Here is a 21,248-nt window from a genome sequence, read left to right as displayed (position 1 = left end):
ATCAACAAATGTTTCAGACAAAGGGTTCTAGAGACATAAGGATGGCTGAATAAAAACCGCATGGGTACCAGGGTTACAAGCACGTCACTCAAGTGGAACTCAAGAATAAACTTTACTTTTATGAAATGAAGCATAAAGCATCTTCACACAAGCAGAAACACACACACACCTGGTATTTGAGAAAAGGTTACTGGCGGGATGGTGTGTGTTTTATCTGCGGGTGGTCAGTAAGATTAATAGCATCCATCAAAGTTAAGAATGTGTCCCAAATTCCAAACCTCCTGTTGTTATGGTACATATTTACCAGAGGAATAAAGATCTATACATACTATAATGAAGACACACACTTTAAACTGATACAAAATTTCTGTTTAATGTAATAGGTGGTTGCATGTTTCAGGAGAGAGTGTATATAGGTCCATTATATAAGACAGAGAGAAGTGATGGATTAGACAGGACAAAAACATACAAAGGATAACTGACCATACCAAAAAAAGTGGAAATGAGTGTATTTTCTTTCACTGGAACATACACTGTAGCATCAGATAGCCTAATTATAAATGTTTGTGTGGATCTTCTATGGTAACCAAAACTTTTGTCTTTACACATTGTTTCTGTCTCTTAGGACCATTTTTCTGTCTTCTATCTCCAAGCTAGACTGTTTCCTAGAAACCCACAGGTGTCCTCTTGTTACTAGGTGATCGTTTTTAAAGGTCTTTCCATTTGTGTCCATCAAGAACACTGTTGACATCTCTTTTTTGCTTTTGCTTTTCTTACAAAGTCAGCCATGGCACACATAATCCTATTACTGAGGGGCTTGAAAATCAGGCCACCAGGACACAGAAAATGAGAGAGAGAGAGAAACTGGCTACAAGAAGGCATGCTGAGCTCTTATTGCACACAGAATGAGGCAGTAACCAAATTCTTGACCTCATGCCCTAACTACACAAATTATCACCTTCCTCATTTTGCAAACCGGCAGAACAATTTCAACTTAAAATGAATCTAATCCATAGAAGTGCCTCCATCTATCTAGATAAATCCCCAGGAAGTGCAAACCATGCTGCATGAAATGAGCCAGTGGAACAAACGAGAGCAAGCTGAACATGACCTGCAGGCCTTGCACAGAGATGAAAATGGGTGCACATTGAGAAAAGGTAATTTATTTACAAATAAGCATTCTGAAATTCAAAATATCTTATAGTTCACAGAACAAAATGAACATTTGGTCATCATTTACTCACCCTCATGTCATTCAAAAGCCTTATGTTTCTTCCAAAAACAGAGAATGTTGAATATCAGAATGCTGAGACTGGTGACAAAATAGTAACAAAAGCATTTCTGAAGTCATACAAAGGTTTTGTTTGAGGAATACACTGAAATTTATGTTGTTAAGATTATAATTGATTTCTCATTCACATGTGTGTACACTAATATTTGGGATAGTTAAGATTTGAAAGAACTCTCTTATAATCACAAAGGCTGCATTTAATTGCTAAAAACATTCAGTCAAATATTGTCACAATCTGAAAAACAGTTTTGTATTTTAAGAAACTGTCATTTATTCCTGTGATGACAAAGGTAAATGTTTCTATTATTCCAGTCTTCAGTGTCACATTCTATAATGCTGATGTGCTGCTCAAGAAATATATATTATTATCAATGCTGAAAAAATTTGTGCTGCTTTTTGTGGATATTGTGAATTTTTGTTTTTGTTTTCAGGATTCTTTGATGAACAGAAAGTTTAATAGAATAGAACTGATTTGAAACAGAAATATTTTGTAACATTTTAATTTTAAAATATTTTAATAAAAAAAAAAAAATCTTAGTGGTATTAAACTTTAGAATGGTACAAAAATGCTAAGACATGTCATACCAGGTTTAATGATGCCAAGTGTCATTTCTTCCATTGCATCTTGTAACATGAAATGTAAGTTTTGCACATTTTGAAACATGCATAAGATTTAAGAGTTATGGGGAAGACTATCACTAAATAATGACTTTTTCAATAAAATTTCAGTCTTTTCCTCACAAAAAGCTGTGTAATGAAGCAAATAAATCTGAATTGCTTTTTTGTCATTTTTGGAGCTTGACAGTCCTTGGTCACCATTCACTGTCAATATCTGAAAAAGAGTGTCATGAACATCTCCTTCAGTAGTCTATGAGGAAACAAATTCACGCAGGTTTAAATCAATATGAGGGTGAGTAAATGATGGCGGAATATTCAGTTTTAGCTAAACAATGTGTGCAATGTTTATTAATTCCTTGGCCATGTTAACACTGTCACTATCATGCCAAAAAACACTCTTTTTGAATACAGAATCATAAAGAACAGAAAGAAAGAGAAATACTAAAGAAAAGATGGTCTCAGAAGAAAAGCCACCATGAAAAGCTAAGAGGACTGGCTGAGAGAAATGAGGACATTGGTCTGCGAAAGAGAGAGGGATAGAAAAGAAAAAGAAACAGAGAGAGAGATACATGACACAGAGGTCTACTCACACTGTAAGGAATAGGAGGGTGATGGGCACATGCAAATGGTTTTTACCCCACCGAACGATATTGGATTCTGGGAAACCCATCTGTTACGTGGCGCCCACACCAGAGAATAATACGAGGAAGACGGCGCTGGAGGAGGGTGGGGGAAGGCAGATGATAGATAGCAGTCTGAGTTTTAATCAGCACTGCGCCTCTAGCGCTTTCAGCCCGCCGCACCGAGGCTTATCCGTCAAGCGGCTCACATGACCCTAACTGAGGAGAGAGGAACTCTTTCCCCTTGTGCATACCTTACCTCCCTCCTCCCTTCAGCAGAAAGAGAGAGTGAGAGCGAGAGAGAGAGACGGAGAAATATCTTCTCACACCATCTCGTCCAAACCGCACTAAAGGGCACTGACGTGCAGAGTTTCATCACGGAGGGTCGAACTGTTTCACCTTATCTCAAAATTACACAGGAAACAGATCGTGCTGCGAGCGCTGAAGAGCCTGAGTGAAAATTCTTCTTTTTATCAATCTGTTTTTGAGATGAGACTGGGGAAAATGATCTTAAAGTGAGGAAGGACTCAATAAAATCATCCTGATTAGCACTGGAAAGCTAATTAAAAACAAGTGAAAAGCAGAGCTGTACGCCTCCGTTGGCACATGAAACAGCATCATCTATCACAGCAGCGGGCCCAGTAGCAATGAAAGCCATATCTCTGGGTTAGGTAGATGAAACGGTGGGCTGAGTCTGGCGTAACAAAGGCATATCATTTCACATGACTGATACAGCTATAAGGCTTTAATATGGTTTGGTACACTTCTCCCCCTAATGATGCTATTACCGGCAATAACCAAACCCCCTCCGATGGCTTTGGCGCAAACAGCATGCCGCCCCATAAACCAAGTCTACAACTCTTAACCCTTTCACGCCTTAGAAGAAGATATCTGGATGAGAAACACGACTGTTTTGAGAGAATTTGAGAGAAAAAATGCACAATATTCCATGTGCCCTAAAGACTTTAGCAGAATCCACGTTTTCAAACACTAAATATTGATATAGGTGAGCTTTGACTTGCCAGTTGGTCTGTTACTATTCTTTGCAAAATAATGCAAATAGAAAAATACAATACTACAAACAGCCAAAAATAGATATTATTTTTTTTACATTTTTATATTGATTTGATGCACTCATGTCAAACGCATAAGCATAAATGGATTGAAATATCACTCTTTAAAACTTAAAAGTAATATTATGACAAAAAGAGGATATTAAATTATTTATAATATTTACAAAAAATAGATTGCCATTCTTGCAATTCACTCACAAAAACAGATTTTTTTTTAATAAACATGCCAACAGATGATGAAAACTCACAGGCCATATTAACACGGATCACTTTATTTAATATACAAAAATAAACACTTACTTTATTTACTTACTTAACTTACTTTCTTACTTACCTTCTTACTTAGAGCAGCAATTTGTACCCAGCACTGATATTTGTAAAAAACAAAAAACACAAAAAAACAACATATATATTATTAAGAAATATATTATTAACTATATATATATATGTATATGTATATATATATATATATATGTATATATATATATATATATATATATATATATATATATACATATATATATACATATACATATACATATATTTTTAAATATATATATATATATACACACACACATACATACATATGTATACATACATATAAATATATATATACACACACACACACACATACATACATATGTATATATATATATTTATTAATACTTATTTTATTTTCTGTTTCATTTTGATGATTTTATTTTGAAATGCGCGATCTGGCACTGAAACAACCACCTCAGTCAGAGCGCACCGCTCTGTGGCCTAGACTAAGCCCCGCCCCTCGTCCGTCTGATTTGTTGGGAGTCACGAGCCTGGCCAATCAATACGGCTGGCGCGGCTGGAAAAATGTTCCGCTCTCACACCGAAAGCACAGTCAGGAGCTGCTTGCTTCAGTGTTGATCATCATCACACATCAATAAGTTATCTCTCGAAGGTAAGAATGCAGTAAACGTTCCTGAAGTTGCAATAAATCACTACACTGAAGTTGCAAAACACCTAAATATAATCGATTTATGATGACAAGCCCCGTTCAGTTATTATACTGTGAATTCCCGGTCAATGTCCGTCATTGCAGTGATATGCTTTAACGGATCATCACACCTCAGTGCTGAGATAGTGAAATCTCTCACAATTCGGCCAACTTAACGTTATATTGTGAATAGATTATCAACACGAATGAATTCACTCGATCACGTCTGCTGCGTTTTTTTTTTTTTTTTTGTGTTGTTCACATAGCTTCACTGAACAGCGTCCGTTCCGTTAGGGCTCTTAGTAGAAAAAATTGAGCATATTTGGAGAAATATTGCTTTATTCTAACATGTTTGCAAAATAATTTATCATACAGATTCAGAATTACCATTATGCAATTTTGAAGAGCTGAAAGGGCATCAAGCGCGAGCTCTGATGCCCTGACGCGACGCGAGCTCCCTATTCCTGATTTAGTTATCTCCGCGGCCGCGCTCTCTCATTTGACTAATAAGGGTGCGATTTGCCGGTGGGGGGGATTTCCCCCCTTCTGGTCTATGCTCCCTGCCTCTGCTGAATAACTTTTATCCCCGGTGGGGATAAAAACATCATGCAAACCCGCTCTGACGTCCAGATCTGAATCAAATGATTCGCGATCCGATTGAAGCGCTTTGAAACGGTGAATCATTTTGCGACGCAATGGTTTAACTGATTCGGAGTTTCAAAAAGCTCCGTTGTGTTCTTTGCTCGCTTTCTCGATGTAATTTGTTGTTTGAATAACCGTGGACATTAAAATCATTACAATTAATAGGCCTAACGTAGGCTTACAATGTTTTTTATTAAACTGAGATCACACTAAATACAATTTCCGTCGTATTAAAAACATTTCATAAAATTTTTCAAAAGCACCCCCCCCCCCCCTCTGTTTATTTCACAAATCGCACCCTGCTAATAACCCTATGGTAATAACGTAAATTGTCAATAATCTCACATTGCACGTTTCTGGATGACGCTGTCCTGTATACTTCCTAGTTTGTATCGCCGTGATAAACAGTCAAACAAACGTTTTACACATCAAAAATAAAAATAAAACACTATTACAATATGGGTTGTGTGTGATTTTAATGCAATTCTGGGTTGCAAATAAAATGCTAAATATAACACACACACACACACACACACACATACATACATACATATATATATATATAGAGAGAGAGAGAGAGAGATTACATTTATTTTCCATTATTTGTTCATTTTTGCTGTTTAAATTTGCTTTAAGTTTACTTAGTTTACAGAATGCTGCTGATGGATGCTCCCAGCACTTTTTTATGTTTGTTGTGTATTATTAATATTAATGTTGTTATTATGTACAGTTCTCAGAATTAAAGATGTGTTAAAATAATTTAAAGAGAGTCTTTGTCAGAGGCCTTTTTATTCTTAATTTTGACATTAATTTTCATTTTTACACTAGACACATATCGGTTCAAAATATCGGTTATCGGTCTCCCTTGATCTGTAATAATCGGTATCGGCATCGGCCCTGAAAAATGCATATCGGTCGATCCCTAATATATAGTGCTGTCAAACAATTAATCACATCTAAAATAAGTTTTTGTTTACATAATGTGTGTGTGTACAGTGTATATTTATTATGTAAATATAAATACACACACATACAGTATATTTTGAAAATATTTACACATATTTACATGTATATATTTATATTCATATAATTTATATTATAATAATTTAATATAAAAACAACATATTTTTCCTAAATATATACATGTATATGTATTTATATATACTTAATAAATATAAACAGTACACACACATATATTATGTAAACAAAAACTTGTATTTTGGAGTTGATTAACTGCATCCAAAAAAGGCACACAAAAAAAAACAAGACTGTAAAAAAAAAAAAAACAAACACTTTGAATAAATACAAAATATTGCTAAATACATTGTTAAACACTGCACATAGCTTGCCTGCTTATCATACTTAAGACCAGTATAACTATCATCAAGGCTTGACCAAGTATTACGACTCCAATGAATGTCGACCGCAATCACAACACAATAAAACACCATATCACGTCGTGTTACCATAAATTCAGTTCCCAAACCGTACAAATTCAACAATCCCTACAAATCACAGAACATGCATCACAGAGCAGTCTTCCTAAATTTATGTCAGCCAGCTGTTACATGCCAAAACAAACCTCCATCACCCAATCCTTCATTACGACAGCCCATAGCATCATCATATTATCCCCGATGAAATCCCTGGTGTCTGATAGAAAACGATCGCTTGTGTCAGATACTGAAAATGGCAGAAAGCTGCAGCCTGCTTTTTGATTCTAGGCTCAAAGTAGAACAAGGGTGCCTGCCAGCGCTGTCATTACACTTGGCTTCAATTAACATCAAATGAACATCACAACTAAAATAGGCTGGTTTAAAGAAGCCAGCAGCAACCGAGCAGAGCTGGTGCACATTAAAGCGTTTACTATATATGCAAACTAGCTATAGGGGGAGAGATCCACTTGTTTGCCAGATCATATGCATGAAAGGACACACACTGACAAGACTGAGTGATGTTTTCACAACCAAATGAGGAGGGAGGTCTCGCTATTTCGAGTGGGCCGGAAGAGACAGACAGCGTGCCACATTGCAAGGACGGCATCGCTTAGAAGTTTTTCTCGTAATGGCACTCGTTTGATTTTGAGCAACGACAACAATTACATCCTTTCACAGTTTTTGAGTCTGACCCACAAATCCCTCTAACTCGAGCAGCCAAAACCAATCTCCTCTCGACGTTCTTTCATATTACTTCTCTCAGCGTGCATGAGATGTCTTTTTCAAGTGCAGCTACTTCAAAGCGAGGACGAGAGTCCCAGTGGGAATGAGGAGGAAGTAGAGAAGATAACATTGAAGTGTTTGGGGTGATGCGTGCTCGCCAAGTTCCCTCTGCAGATCCGCGGGGGAACCGCTCTGAGAGGAGAAACCACATGTTTTCCTTTCTTATAAAGGATGTAAACTACATGCTAATGAGCGAAAGAGACAATGAATAATTTGCGATGTTTTTTAGAAGCTGACAAGGCATTGTGGGGTCATTACGCTCCTTTTGATGTGAATCTGGTTTGCTTTTTGTTATCAAGAACTAATTAAATGGCTTGTGAATTGCACCGGAGATGTATGGAGAGAACTAAAAGTAACTAAAAATATGATGTATTCACAAATCCTTCTTGGAAACATAAGTATAGTAAAGTGCAATTAAAAAGTTGAAGTAATAGTCACTTCTGCAGAACACGAGAACTGTTTTTATCCATACATTGAAAGTCAATGGGGACCAAAACAACACTGGACACTACTGCCAGTCATTGTATGGGGAAAATAAATGACCAAATAAATAAATAAGGGAGTAATATTAAAAATACATATATTTTATTTTCTGTTTAACTCAAGAAAGAAAGTACGTTTAATCAACATCGTAAGGCTACAAACGTGAACTAAAAAGGCTGCAAACAACTTGCTGCTGTTTCCTCATAGTTTAGCCACAGGATTTCTGCAGGTTTTATGAAGATAAATTTAAGATATTTAAGACATTTTATGATATTTCTATTGCCAGTCTTGTACACATCATTTTAAATCTAGCTTTTTGTCCGTAAAGAAAATAAAAGAAATGAAAGAAGAAAAAAACCCTAAAGGCTTAAATATCTGTTCCCGACCAATATAATAATATAATCTGGAAATAACCTTTACTGTACTTTCTGATCACGCTGCAGAAACAAAATTCTTTCTCAGTATTTTTGTCTTGTTTTCCAATGAAGGAGTTAAAAATTATTTAAAAATCAAGATACATTTACTTGAGAAGTCTTGTTTTAGGAGAAGTTGATCAAAATTAAGTAAGTATATCATTAAAACGTGAACAAATATCTGCCCATGGGCTCAGGATAATTAACTTTTTTCAAAGGAAAACAATTTTTTTATACCCCACTGACAGAATTTGATCAATTAAGAAAGTTTATGCTTTAAAAAAAATAAAAATCTAAGAAAACATTTGTGTAAATGTCTCTTGATTTAAGGATGTTTAGATATTTGTATTGGAGAACAAAACAAAAATACTGAGGAAGACATTATTATTTGCAGTGCATGCAGCATTTAATGCCATGATGAATTTCAGACTTTCTGCTCTGATTTCAAACCTTTTTAGGTCTGTGGAAGGGTGAATCAAGATGTTTTAAGACTTGCAGAAACCCTGAGCCAATAATTTACAAAGTGAAAAAAAATGCACAAAAGCTTCTTGGCATCAAGCACAAACAAAGCACACAATCACTTTGCATTTCTATAAGTGTTCAATACTTGTGCTGCATTCAAACACAACAGTGGTCGCTTTAAATATCGGTCTTTTAACTTGGCAGGGACACGTCTCAACCATCAATACCCAATTCTATGTCCAAAGTCATCTTAGTTCAGTTTTAGGAAGACTTGTATCCATCTGTGTGGTAAGAGTGACATGATTTATTGTGATGGATTTTGGAGGGAAACAGGCTCCACATGAAGCTCATATTTTGGTTGGCGTTCGAAACGCTCTTTAAGATGCTACAATCTGATTAGAATCTACATGGAAATAAAATATGACACACATCCATTTCTGTGCTCTTTTTTGACGCCTACCTCATTTATTCTCCATTTCTCCTGTTGTTGAATCCTTAAAGAAGAGGCCAAATAAAACAGCCTTAATGACTGAGTAGTTACCTGCTGCTGGATTTCTTCAGACAGCCAAAGGAACAGCACCACACCAAAGAGAAACACCTGAAAGAGAAAAAGAGAACAGGATTTAGTGGTTTAGGGCCTCAAGTACAGAAACGAGAGGATATTCACTCTGCTCCAGACATCTACTCTAATTGAAACTGACATAGATATTGCATTTTTTATTCTTTTCAGGAGACGGCCTTGACTGAAAAAGGAAGTAGCATATGACACATAAGATTGACAAGAAAAGAGTGGTTATGCAAGCAAAATGATACCGCCATATAAAAATCAAACCTAACAAATCAATTCAATATCGGTCTTGATATTGCAATAAAGTGTGTAAATGTATTCAAAACTGCTATATGTTGTGATCCCTTACTTATTTTTACTTAAATGTTTTGCACAATTATATTCTTAGCTTGTTCATAATTTGAATTTAAGTGGTGGAGTTTTCAATAAGAACTGTAGTAAATCTACTTTTCAAAAACATTAATGCGAAAAATAACTACAAATATAAATTTTTGGCATAAGAATACTGTAAAGTAAAAATAAATCAAATTAAAAGGCTAAAAATAACATCACCCTTTTCCCACCGCCCTCGGTGTTAATCTATGGCACACTTGTAAAACATCAGATGCATTACTAAATATTTCATTCATGGACTTCAAAGGTTCCTGCTCCTGACAAAGAATATTCCAGTGAAGTCACTTAAAAGAATCTCTTGTCATCTTGTGACGGCTTTGTGATTTATAAAGGAGGTGACAACAAAGAGTCACGTGTTTCTCACAGTTTGAAGGTCTGGATTCATGGATTACTGAAGCTTATTTTAGAGGTCAAACTCATCAGGGGTTTGCAGCTACACATCTGATATATAGGAGGAGAGATGGAAGAGTGTGATTTTTCTTACTCTGACATTTCCTGTCTCATCATGTGCTCATGCTTATTGTGTTTGAATGCTTCTTAAGAAAAATGTGACAGTGAAGGAAAGGTAGTGCATGCGTGTGTGCGTGTGTGACTGTCTTCACCCACCCTGACAACACCACAAAGTGTACTTTAAGAGTGAGTGATTGTATTTGTGGGTGTCTGTTAGCTGAGGTAATGTCTTTAGACTCCATCATTACTACGGTGAATGTTATGAAAAACCTAGTTTTTTACTCTAGCAAACTTTGAGTAAAAATACAGACACACACTTCCTTTTTTTACATTTGTGTAAGGTAGCTGTATTTTGTCATTTGACAACCTGGACCTTGTTTGTTGTATGTGGTATGTTGTATCTGACCTCCTCAATCCAGAAGAATCTGATTGGTTCAAAGTTACTTGTCCACTCCCTCTCAACTCAAACTCTGAAACAAGGTGCCGGTGATGCGCCTTCAAGAGCTGTTTGCTCAGGGACACTGAAATGCCGTTTCACGCAGCGCTAAGGCCACATGTGCCATCTACCCAGCCTGACAAACATGACCAAGCTTTGTCAGCAGGTCACCTGTTCTGTCCAAGTGCTCTGCTATCAACAGTGCTCCCATCACCCATCCCGACCTTCAGATGGTGAGAGTGCATGACATTTTTAAAGGGTGACACAATAGCGCAGTGAAACACAATGTTCCCAACCCACCAGATTCCTTCTATTTCTGTTATATATAAAGCCAAGCGTCTCCTGTAGAAGGGAGCTCTTCCAGGCTTTTGACATCTCTATCAAGCACAAGCCGGAAAGAGGTTTTAACAACACTCATTGCATGATATCATAGCATGATATTTTGGTTAAAATTAGCATAAATTAAAATTACAGAATACAAACTTCAACAAAAATTAATTGACATAAGTGATCTCAAAATCTAATCATGAGATAACAAGCATCAACGTTTGATTTCAACCATTAATTTCACTATAATTTCAACCTTTGACATGGCCTTACTCAGTCAATATTAAAATATCAAGGTTACATTTTCACAGAATGTTCTTTACCTTGTGAAGGATGATTTTATGTAGAAAACAGTAAAATTAATTTCACTATATTTACATCCAAGGTAAATTGATTTATTTCAGTTGGGTGTTAAATTGTATTTATGAATTTTTTTATAATTGACTATATTGATTTTTTTAATGTCTCAGACTTTTATTCACATTAAAGTAATGAGCATTGGAGTAAAAAGTACTTTTCATTTTTCATTAAATAATGTATTTAAAAAAAACCATAATAATACTAAATTATAGACGTTGTTTTTCTTATAATTAAAATATAATTTCTCACTTTTTCCTATTGCTTTTGAGGTCATTATGTTGTTGACACGCTTGTGAGATTCATTACCATATAGATGTCATTCTTGGTTGACTGGGTTTATTTTTTACCCATAGGTAATCTGCTTTCTAGTCAGAGCTGTTGTTTTTTGGATTATACGATGACAGTGTTGTTGAACAGAAATTGTTTTCCAGGAATTAACTGCTATGCAGCTATGCAGTTTAAAACGACACCTGTCATTACATAAACGATTACGCAAGACCGCAGAGCAGAACAGATGCATGGGAGGCATTGGAGTCATGAGACCACAGTTTCCCTGACTGACCCGAGTCTTTTTAGAAGCACTGGCAGAACTTCTGATAAAACTGGGAAAGAAACTGCATTTTTTAGACACTTTATTAGCTATCTGTTGAGAGAGAGAGCAGGGTAAAGAATAAAAGAGACCGGGGGAGACAACATAGATGTGTTAGCTTCAATCTGAAAGGGTGAAAAAGGGGCAGCACCTTTTTTTTTTGTTGTTGTTGTTTTTTTTGGGAGAGTAGATTGAGCTTGACAAGAGCAGTGAGAGAGACAGAAAAAAATATTCTAGAAGACAAATTGTCATAGCAGGGTGTCTAGTGACTTCCACCCATCACTTCCTAATGGATGATGACCCTGTAAAGGCTAAAGGTCACCCTTACCCCCCCCCCACCCCCAACCTGGTCTATCTAAATAGGACCACCCTCTAGTGACACAAGATGAAGCACCTCTACCCGCTGAACTCTGCAAAACAATCTTCTATAGTGGGGGTCCGAATGAGATACATTGGGAGGTCTTGGGGAAAAAAAGTGTATTTCTGTAAGCATAAGAAAAGAAAGAACAGAGGGAGGCAGAGGAAGAGAGACAGAGACAGACACAGAAATAAAGAGATATAAACAGATATGTACAAGACTGGCAATACAAAAGTCACTTGAGTAAGTGTGTATATCTTTCAACAGGGTGACTTTCAGTTGTGTATATTCTTTATGTCAACACCTGTCCAAAATAGCAATCTAAAAATCCTGAGCAGATGGGCTCCTTCACTTAACGACACCAATCTATATAACATAATGGAAAAACAGCCACCAAACTCAAATGTCAAGAGACATCTTTCATCTAGATAATTCACACACATTACTTTTTACTCGGTATACTGGTTATATCTTTTATAATATATAGGCCTATTTGAATATGGAAAGACTAAAATCTCTAATATTGTCGATGTTATCTTTAAATAATATATTCCACATCAGGCGCACAATTTGACAAAATTTTCATAAATAGTGATTAGCTTACAACATGCAACAAAAATATCTAGCTAATGCACGGGCACATTCAAGAGTAAACAAACAGTTAATGACTCTAGGAAAAGCTGATTGCTCTTTTAACTGAAAGGCAGAGCTAATACATTGACTGTTACACTTTTGAATGTAAGCATGATCACTTCCGTTTTTAGACTCAGCAGCCAACGCAGGGCAGTGTATGGACACACTGCACAAAATTAAATATTGAGAAAGTGTCACACAACAGAAAACAAACAATACTGACACAATCCACCTTTATGCTAAAAGTATTTAAAGTTTCGTGATTTCACTACTTAAACACTGAGTTTTAAAATAATACACTAAAATGTTGTTTGTTTGCTATGAGAGAATGTGATTCTGTCAGCTCATGTAGCACTAAAATGTTAATATAAATATGTAGGCAGTCCATTTATGCACGTGCAAGAGTTTCTTCTTTATAAAGTCTCTTTTTCTGCCCGGCAACAATCAGGCAGCCTCGCCCCAAACTCATGCCATTGGTTTAAGCTTATTAAATGAGCAGTTCAAATCAATTAGCAACATTCAAAAGTTATTTTTGCACAAACTAGGACTAAACAAAAGTATTTTACCATTGAAAAGAACTAACACGACTAAAACTGCAAAAATTAATGACTGTTTACAAACAGGTTTCCTGAACAATCACGTCATCTGTTATTGGTCACAGTCAAACAGATAGCCCCGCCCCAAACTCACGCCATTGGCTGAGTCAGTGTTGCTATGCGGGCTGGTCGGAATGCTTAAACAAACAGAACAATGATTTGGAAGCGCAACAGAGCCACAATGTTTACACTGTTCAGGGGGATTTTGCTGATGAATGACTGACTTTCAGCTGCAGAAAGTATTTATCAATTACAAAATTACAAATTTAGTTACAAATCTGCCACCTAAACAGACAGAGCACCAAAGACAATCCAGACACATCAAAAAAATTCCCATTTCCATGCCAGCTAACAGACAAGTCTAAAGACGGAGAGCACCGCCTGTGTCATCTGTGTGTAAAGGCCAGGCCACACCTCCCATGGCAGCCAGAACCGTAGCCTGAAATAATCTGTGAGTAACAGCAGCCGGGCCAGCAGGGACGAAGCGGGTGACTAAACGCAACATGGCTCTGGCTTTAGCCGAGATGAGAGAGGGGATGAATCACGGGAACAGGCGATCCCTGGAGGGAAGCCTCTGCACTCAGAACACTCCGTCCTTGGGAGCTGAGGATTGATGGGCATCGAGTGATAAAAACCAAACTGTCCTTGAGTCCCCTGAGCCTGAGACACGGCCATACTTGCTGAAGTGTGTGCCACAGCCACATGTTTCCCCCACGGGTTCAGGGCCTGATGCAGGATAGGCCTGTGTCAGGCTTTTGTCTGAACCCTTACTCCAAAGATCAGCCGTAAGATGTATTAGGAAGGGAGGCGGATTTGGAAATGAGGCATAAGATTGAATAGTTGCTTTTAGAGGAACGGGTCAGGCGTGTTTCAGTAAAGCTGGGAGGGAGTGGTGCTGACCAATACAATAGAGTCATACATAATGAGAGAACATGTCAGGATATCAGAAGGTCTCTGAAAGTGTAAAAAAAAAAAAGTCAAGCTGCATGTTTCACAGCACAATGCACGAGGGAAGCGGGAATCCATATATCTGGTATGAAATCGGGAAGCGTGTTGTAGGTGCTCTGAATGCTGATAAGATCAAACCGCCCCCCTTTTGGATGATCATTGTGTATATCAGAAAGCTGGTTTATTGATAGGTGAGAGCTTCTCCTTTAATTGTCTGCTGTGGGATGGCTAGCAGCACTGTGTTGTCATCAGATCTTACAACATTGTGTTAATAAAGCACATGAAAGCTCAAAAGAAGGTGGAACATTAGTGTGCATGGATCACTGAGTCTGTCCAGCCCAGCAATATAGTAAAAAATCAATAATACGAGCAAAGCTTTAAAGGGACAGTTCATCCAAAAATGAAAAGTATGTTATCATTTACTTACTCTCCAGCTGTTCCAAAAACCTGTATATTTCTTCGTTGTAACACAAAAGAAGATATTTTCTAAGAATGTTTCTGTACATACAGTGAAAGTCAATGGGTTCCAATGTTGGTTGAACCTTAACGATCTTTAAAACATGTGTTCCGTACAAGAAAGAAAATCATAGAGATTTGGAACGACATGAGGATGAGCCCACAAATGTTTTATCTCTGGTTGTCTGCGCATATAAGCTGGGATAGAAAGTATTTTCACAAAACGTAACACATCACCTTTAAAACCTGTTGTGTTATGTTGTTAAATTTTTTGTGATTATTATTTTTTTTTATATTTTTTTGAGAGGTGTTTTATGTTGTTCTCACAAGAGCGGCATTTTTTTGGGTGTGATTTTGAATTATTCAAAACTTTAAAATAACAGTTTCCTATTTTAATATAAACATGATTCTGATCAATAGAAATTTCAAAAGAACAGAACCTTTTGTAACATTATACATTTCCTTGCTATCACTTTTGATCAGTTTAATCCTCAATGCATCCTTGAGAAAAGTATTAATAAAAAAAAAAAAAAAGTACTGATTCCAAACTTTTAAATGGTAGTGTACATATTTGGACCTTTATATGGGTGGTGCCAAAGCACCTTAGGTCAACACACCTTTTGCATTCCATCAAAAACATGACTTTACTCAAGGCCACACCTCAACCTTAAACAATCCACCATCACAGCACTATGACGTGACAGTCAAATTTACACAGTACAGAGTATGAATGCTCCAAACAGAACAAACTACATCTAAGTTACTGGACTCTAAATACTAAAGGATACTCTAATAAGACACTCTAAATTCAGTCATTTTGTTTACTTGTGTGAAAGTCTGTCCCTACACATCAGTAAAGTGCCTCAGTGGTCTATAATAAATTGACAATTGTGTAAGTAGCCGTATTGAATTCCTACTAATACTAAGCACAAATCACGAAAGACACACACACACACACACACACACTCTTCTACATACCAGAAGATAGTGCGGCTCAAGCCAGTGACCGCACATAGTGGCACTCCAGCCTGAGCAGGTACATCTCTTTAATAGGCTGCTATCGACCAGCTAGCCAGACTCCACTACATGCAGATCGATTCTCTGCCCAGAAACAGCCTCTAGAGACTGAGCTCTGAGGCAGCGAGGTACGGTGTGTACGCTTGAGTACTAGACTGCATTTCTGAGCTCTATGGCTGTACTCTCTGTTCTGTGTGTCTCTAAGTGGGGAGGAAACCACATCTCCGAAAAGATGGTAAACAGCCTGGTGCTGCAGGTGAACTTGAGGGAATCCATAGATAATTTATTTACAATTAATTACAAATAATTTATTCCAATCTTTTATCAATCTGAATTTCCATTCAGTGTAACATAACAATTACACATGTTTGTGTTTATGCAAACAAAATAAATGTTTGCCTCATTAGCTTTATTTGGAGAGGACTAGTTTTCCCTGAGGAGGTCAGGGAAATTTGTGTAACACAGATGTACAGTCCAAACTGAACATGTCTGCTTTTCCTCAAACAACCTCTGCAAAAGTAAATTACCTACTTTTTTTTTTCACTAAATAAATGTGGCTTCTCCAATTTTTTTGTTATAGCTGCATGGTGCTCCTTCATTAGAAGGACTTTAACATTTTGCTAAATTTATGGGTAAAATGATAGTTCATATATAGTTCTTGTTTTGCTGTCATATATGTGACATAAGAGTGGGGGGCTGGGGGGTATAAGGAAAGTGCAAATTTTGGAATATATATATATATATATATATATAAATTTTGGAATATATATATATATATATATGCATGGGTCAAAATTATTGATTTTTCTTTTATGCCAAAAATCATTCGGATATTAAGTAAAGATCCAGTTCCATGAAGATATTTAGACAACTTTGAAGGTTGATTTTTTCATCATTTCCATTTTTTTGCATCCTCAGATTCCAGATGTTAAAGTAGTAGTATCCTGGCCATATATTGTCCTATCCTAACAAACCATACATCAATAGAAAGCTTATTAATTCAGCATCCAGATTATGAATAAATCTCTTTTTCAAAAATAGAAATGGTTTTGTGGTCCAGGGTCATATTATAACTAAGGTATAATATCCAGGTAAAAAGGGTATGTTCTGAGCAATTTGTGTCTATTTCCAAGGATACATGATGCAAACACTTCTTTATTCAATACTGCAATCATTTTTTACATGCATTAAATTCACAGCTTGAATGGAAACATACAGACTGCTCAGAACAGCTACTGTAGTGTCAGGTGTTCATTGATTTCTTCCCTTAGATACATAGCGTTCAGATTATGTGACACATACTGTAATAGGAACAAGTCTTGTTTATTTCAATTGGCTTTATGACAACTGCATCCAGATCACATGACCAACCATGTATAATGCCCACATCCAAGAGCGTTTCCAATCCTGCCTGAATCAGTACATGAAATCACCACCTCAAATGTTGTTTTGAAATCTAATCCCGTCTGAATAGTGCTATTGGCTCTGTCTAGGATCTATGACACATCAGAGCTCATAAACCTTTCCTTTGCAAGAGCTAATCACAGCCAAACCGTGTTTCATTTTAGGAGTTTCGTTACTGTGTAGAAAACCTGAGCATTCAGAGTGAGGCGTGACTAATCTCATCGTTTTAGCCAGAGCTGTATTTTTTAAAACTCTGGAAAGTGGGGCAGCGAGCTGTGCCATGAAAAATTGAAACTTACCCCCTCCGGGCCCATGAGCATAAATAGAGAGGCCTTCGTCAGTCTTTCCCCCTCCTTTCCGTCCCCCTCTAGGAAAACCAATCCTTCTCTCAGACTTGCGCTATCGTTGCGTGAAGGTGAGGATTACAGCGGGATTAAATACTGGAGACTCCTGCTCCGCCCAGGGAACCAGATTTCCTAGATTATAAATCAGCCTGTGCCTGCTGGTGGTGTTGACAGGAGCATTGTTCAGTTGTTTGTAAGTACTCAGTCAGAATCCAGTCTAAATGCTAAAGTCCAGGTCGTCTTTGAAAAGAACGTCTTAAGAAGGAAGCCAGGAAGACCTTTGAGACAACAGGAACACCAATGCAATGGCTCTTGTTAACTAACAAATGTCACATAAAAATGTGAAGAAAACAGGTTCCTGCAAACTCTAGTGTGGTTTTAGGTAGTTTAAAAACTAAAACTTCAGCTTCAAAACAACATCTTGATGGTGAATATAATATTTCAAATCTTGCCCAGGAGCAAAACTGTTCATAAATCCTTAAAAATACAACTACTTTGGTCTACTGGGTTCCTTTTTAAGCTTTGCACCTCTCAAAAATGAAAATTCTGTCACCGCTTATTTATTACTCCCCCCCCCCCCATGTCATTGAAACGTAAACGCAAAATGAGTTTTTCCATACAACATCAGTGAAAAAGGACTGTTGAGCTCCTAAAACTATGAAAGCACTGTTAAAATAGTCCATATGTACTGTATTTGTCTTCTGAAGCTATATAATGGCTTTGTGTGATAAATAGACTGAAAGTCATTTTTCACTCTCAAATCAAATCATTCATGCAAATGATTATGCAGCGCTCAAATTAAATATGGTGCAGATTTCACGCCATGACGCTCGGTCACAAAACACACGAGAATGAATTATGTTTGATAGTGTTAATGTATAAGCTGCACCATAAACGCCATATTTGTTTTGAGAGCTGCATAATGATGTGCATGACTGATTTGATTTGAGAGTAAATAATGACTTCAATTTCATTCTGTTCTCACAAAGCAATCAAGCAGAATTGGTATACAGCACATGAGTCATATGGAGTGGACCACTTTTATGCTGCTTTTTATTGAGCTTGACAGCCAAAGGTCACTGTTGTTGTGTAAAAGAGTGCTGTGTAAAGATTTTTCAGAATTCTCCTGTTGTGTTCCACAGACAGATTAACAGAATATGAATTTGGAATGTGATGACAGATTGTTAATTTTTGGGTGATTTGTTTCTCTCGAATGTAGTTTAGTTTTGTCTAGGGGCCTCTCTGTGTACAACACAGGTTCTTCTAGCACACTTGTTTTCTCCAAGTTTCTTCTTTACAATCTTTTTTGCTGATAAGGCAGTATGATTTGTTTTTCTACTACTTCTTTTTTTTTATGCCCTTTGGGCTTATTTTTACATTCCCTGCATTATAATTTCCAGTATTTGTTTCATCTTTATGCTTATTACTTGTGTCCAAATAAAAATACTTCTAGCCATAATAGACATTTCCACAGGGTACAAAAACAACAAAAAAACAACGTTTTAAGTGTCTCCGTTGGGATTCTGAACCCTGTGCGTGATCTTGCACAATATGATTCTGAAACAGGGAACAGAGGACAGCTTCAGATGGACCCTGACCCAATAAATTATGAACAGAGGTCATTGTATAGCTGAGCTAACATTCTGGTGATCATTGAAAAGAGTTTAAATGTGATTAACACTGACTGGTCAGCTGGACAGAAGGAGATATCTTTCATCATCCCAACAGGATCCTGTGCAGAAACACATTTCTTTTCTCAAATAACCGTGGGTGACTTCTGACAACAGTATCTGGCGAAAGGATCATGAGATGTCCACAGGTACAGCGTGTACAGCTGCAGGTCAGAGCGTGAACATTGGGAAGTAAATTTCACTGTGAGACATTCAGCACTGGCAGATTCACCGATTTATCAGCTGTAGAAACACAGCGGTACTGCCAGCGCTGTACAGATGTTGAGCCACATCTGTCTTCAATCACACTTTAAAAACGTGGAGAAGAAGGGTAGGGAATACAGGTATTTGGCAGGCGCGGAGCAGACGTGTCAAACTGAATTACTGGGGAAGAATTGATGGGCTTACAACAGCACAAAACTTGCAGAAAAGAAGCCCATTTGATCATCTCACACAATACACAAAACACATAAACAAGATGTGCTGGGAAATCAGCACTCTTAAGCTTTATACCGAATACAAAAAGCGGCAGACCATTGTGAGGCAAAAATCGCAATAATCTAGAGATGCACAATTAATCAAGAAAGAAATCGCAATTACAACTGCCATGATTAACTAATTGTGAAGAGGGCAAACTGGTGAGTCTTACCATATTATTTTAGTGTATTATCTTACTTATGAACACTGGTTTGTAGTGCAAACAGTTTTACCAATTACTGCAATTTGTTATTCTTTTCGCTTTTTTTTTTTCGGCTAATGAACCGGAAGTTTCGCACATTTAAAGAAAATGGCTTACTTCCACGAGGATAGAGTGCTGCATAAGTTGCTATCACTCTGGTATCTTCAACAAAAAGCTAATAGGATTTTGGTTTACTGCAGAACATAAGCTCTGTGACCAACTAAAGTTTATGGTTCTTGCACATTTTGTTCATAAGGATATTTACAAATGGACAACTTTTATGAATTTTGAAGTAAAAAGCAAACTACACCATGGTCACATGACTTCAGTGTTACCACCACTAAGCTTCCAGGCCTTATACAAAATCTAAAGTTCAGTTTTCGTTTCAAATCTAAAGCTGGAAAATTTGAGTAAGTATAGATTTCAAGAGTGCAATTATAAATACCACAAGGCTGTAAAAGCGGACTAGCAAGTAGATGAGTTTTCCCGTTCGGTGCGATGATGTTTAATGTCACCGACAAACTCTGTAGCCCCATATAGCCCCTATATAACTTGTTAGCAACTGCCTTTTTCAAAAATAGTGAAAAAGAAATTGTCATAGAATAAAAGCTTGTATTAACCACAGATCTTATTTCTGGCATTTACCCAAAAAAAAAAAAAAAAAAAAAAAAAAACTACTGACTTTGGGACGATGGACCAGAGGATCAAAAAAGCTACCTCAGGTTTTAGTATTAATTCCAGCATGTCTCTATTCTGCACAAAATACAAGTTCACTGACTGGGCTCTGCACTGTTGTACACATCAACAAGGCATACAATGCAAATACAATTTTGTTTTGTAATTAACTTGGGAGTTTAGCAAGAATTCAGAACTGAAGTGACTGACAGCTTCAGTGATTATCCCCCTTCAGAGGAGGTCTTTGTTCACTTTTTGTATATAACATATTGACACTTTAAATAACAGTTTGGTTCATTATCATTAAGAAGCCCTATGAGATTCTGTTCTCAACAACACAGAAAGAGTATATAAATCACTACACACTCACACTGACATACACTTATAATACCATGCCAGAATGAGGTTGAGGAAATGATGCAGCCCTTCCAGCTGGGTTTTTTGTGGCTATCAAAAATGTAGCATAATCTCTTGGGCTAGCAGACTAGAGTGTTTATTTTACTAGACTGAGACTCATACGCCAATCCAGACCACACATACTCCACTCTCCTCCA

General features: G+C 36.9%; 1 protein-coding gene across 3 annotated transcripts in view; it reads right to left on the bottom strand.

Moving 5' to 3' along the window:
- rarab (retinoic acid receptor, alpha b) overlaps positions 1-21,248 on the bottom strand; it is a 115,256-nt gene that overhangs the window by 71,151 nt on the left and 22,857 nt on the right. For 2 of the 3 annotated variants that reach the window (XM_042720223.1, XM_042720221.1), the window contains exon 2: positions 9,333-9,389. The gene's annotated coding sequence lies outside the window, so the exon portion shown is untranslated. Of the gene's footprint in view, positions 1-9,332; positions 9,390-17,625; positions 17,844-21,248 lie in introns of those variants that run through there. The other variant, XM_042720224.1, reaches the window with a different exon arrangement.

This window comes from Cyprinus carpio, chromosome B3 (genome assembly GCF_018340385.1).
Source record: "Cyprinus carpio isolate SPL01 chromosome B3, ASM1834038v1, whole genome shotgun sequence".
Taxonomy (NCBI): Eukaryota; Metazoa; Chordata; class Actinopteri; order Cypriniformes; family Cyprinidae; genus Cyprinus; species Cyprinus carpio.
This window is presented reverse-complemented; position numbering and strand designations above follow the sequence as displayed.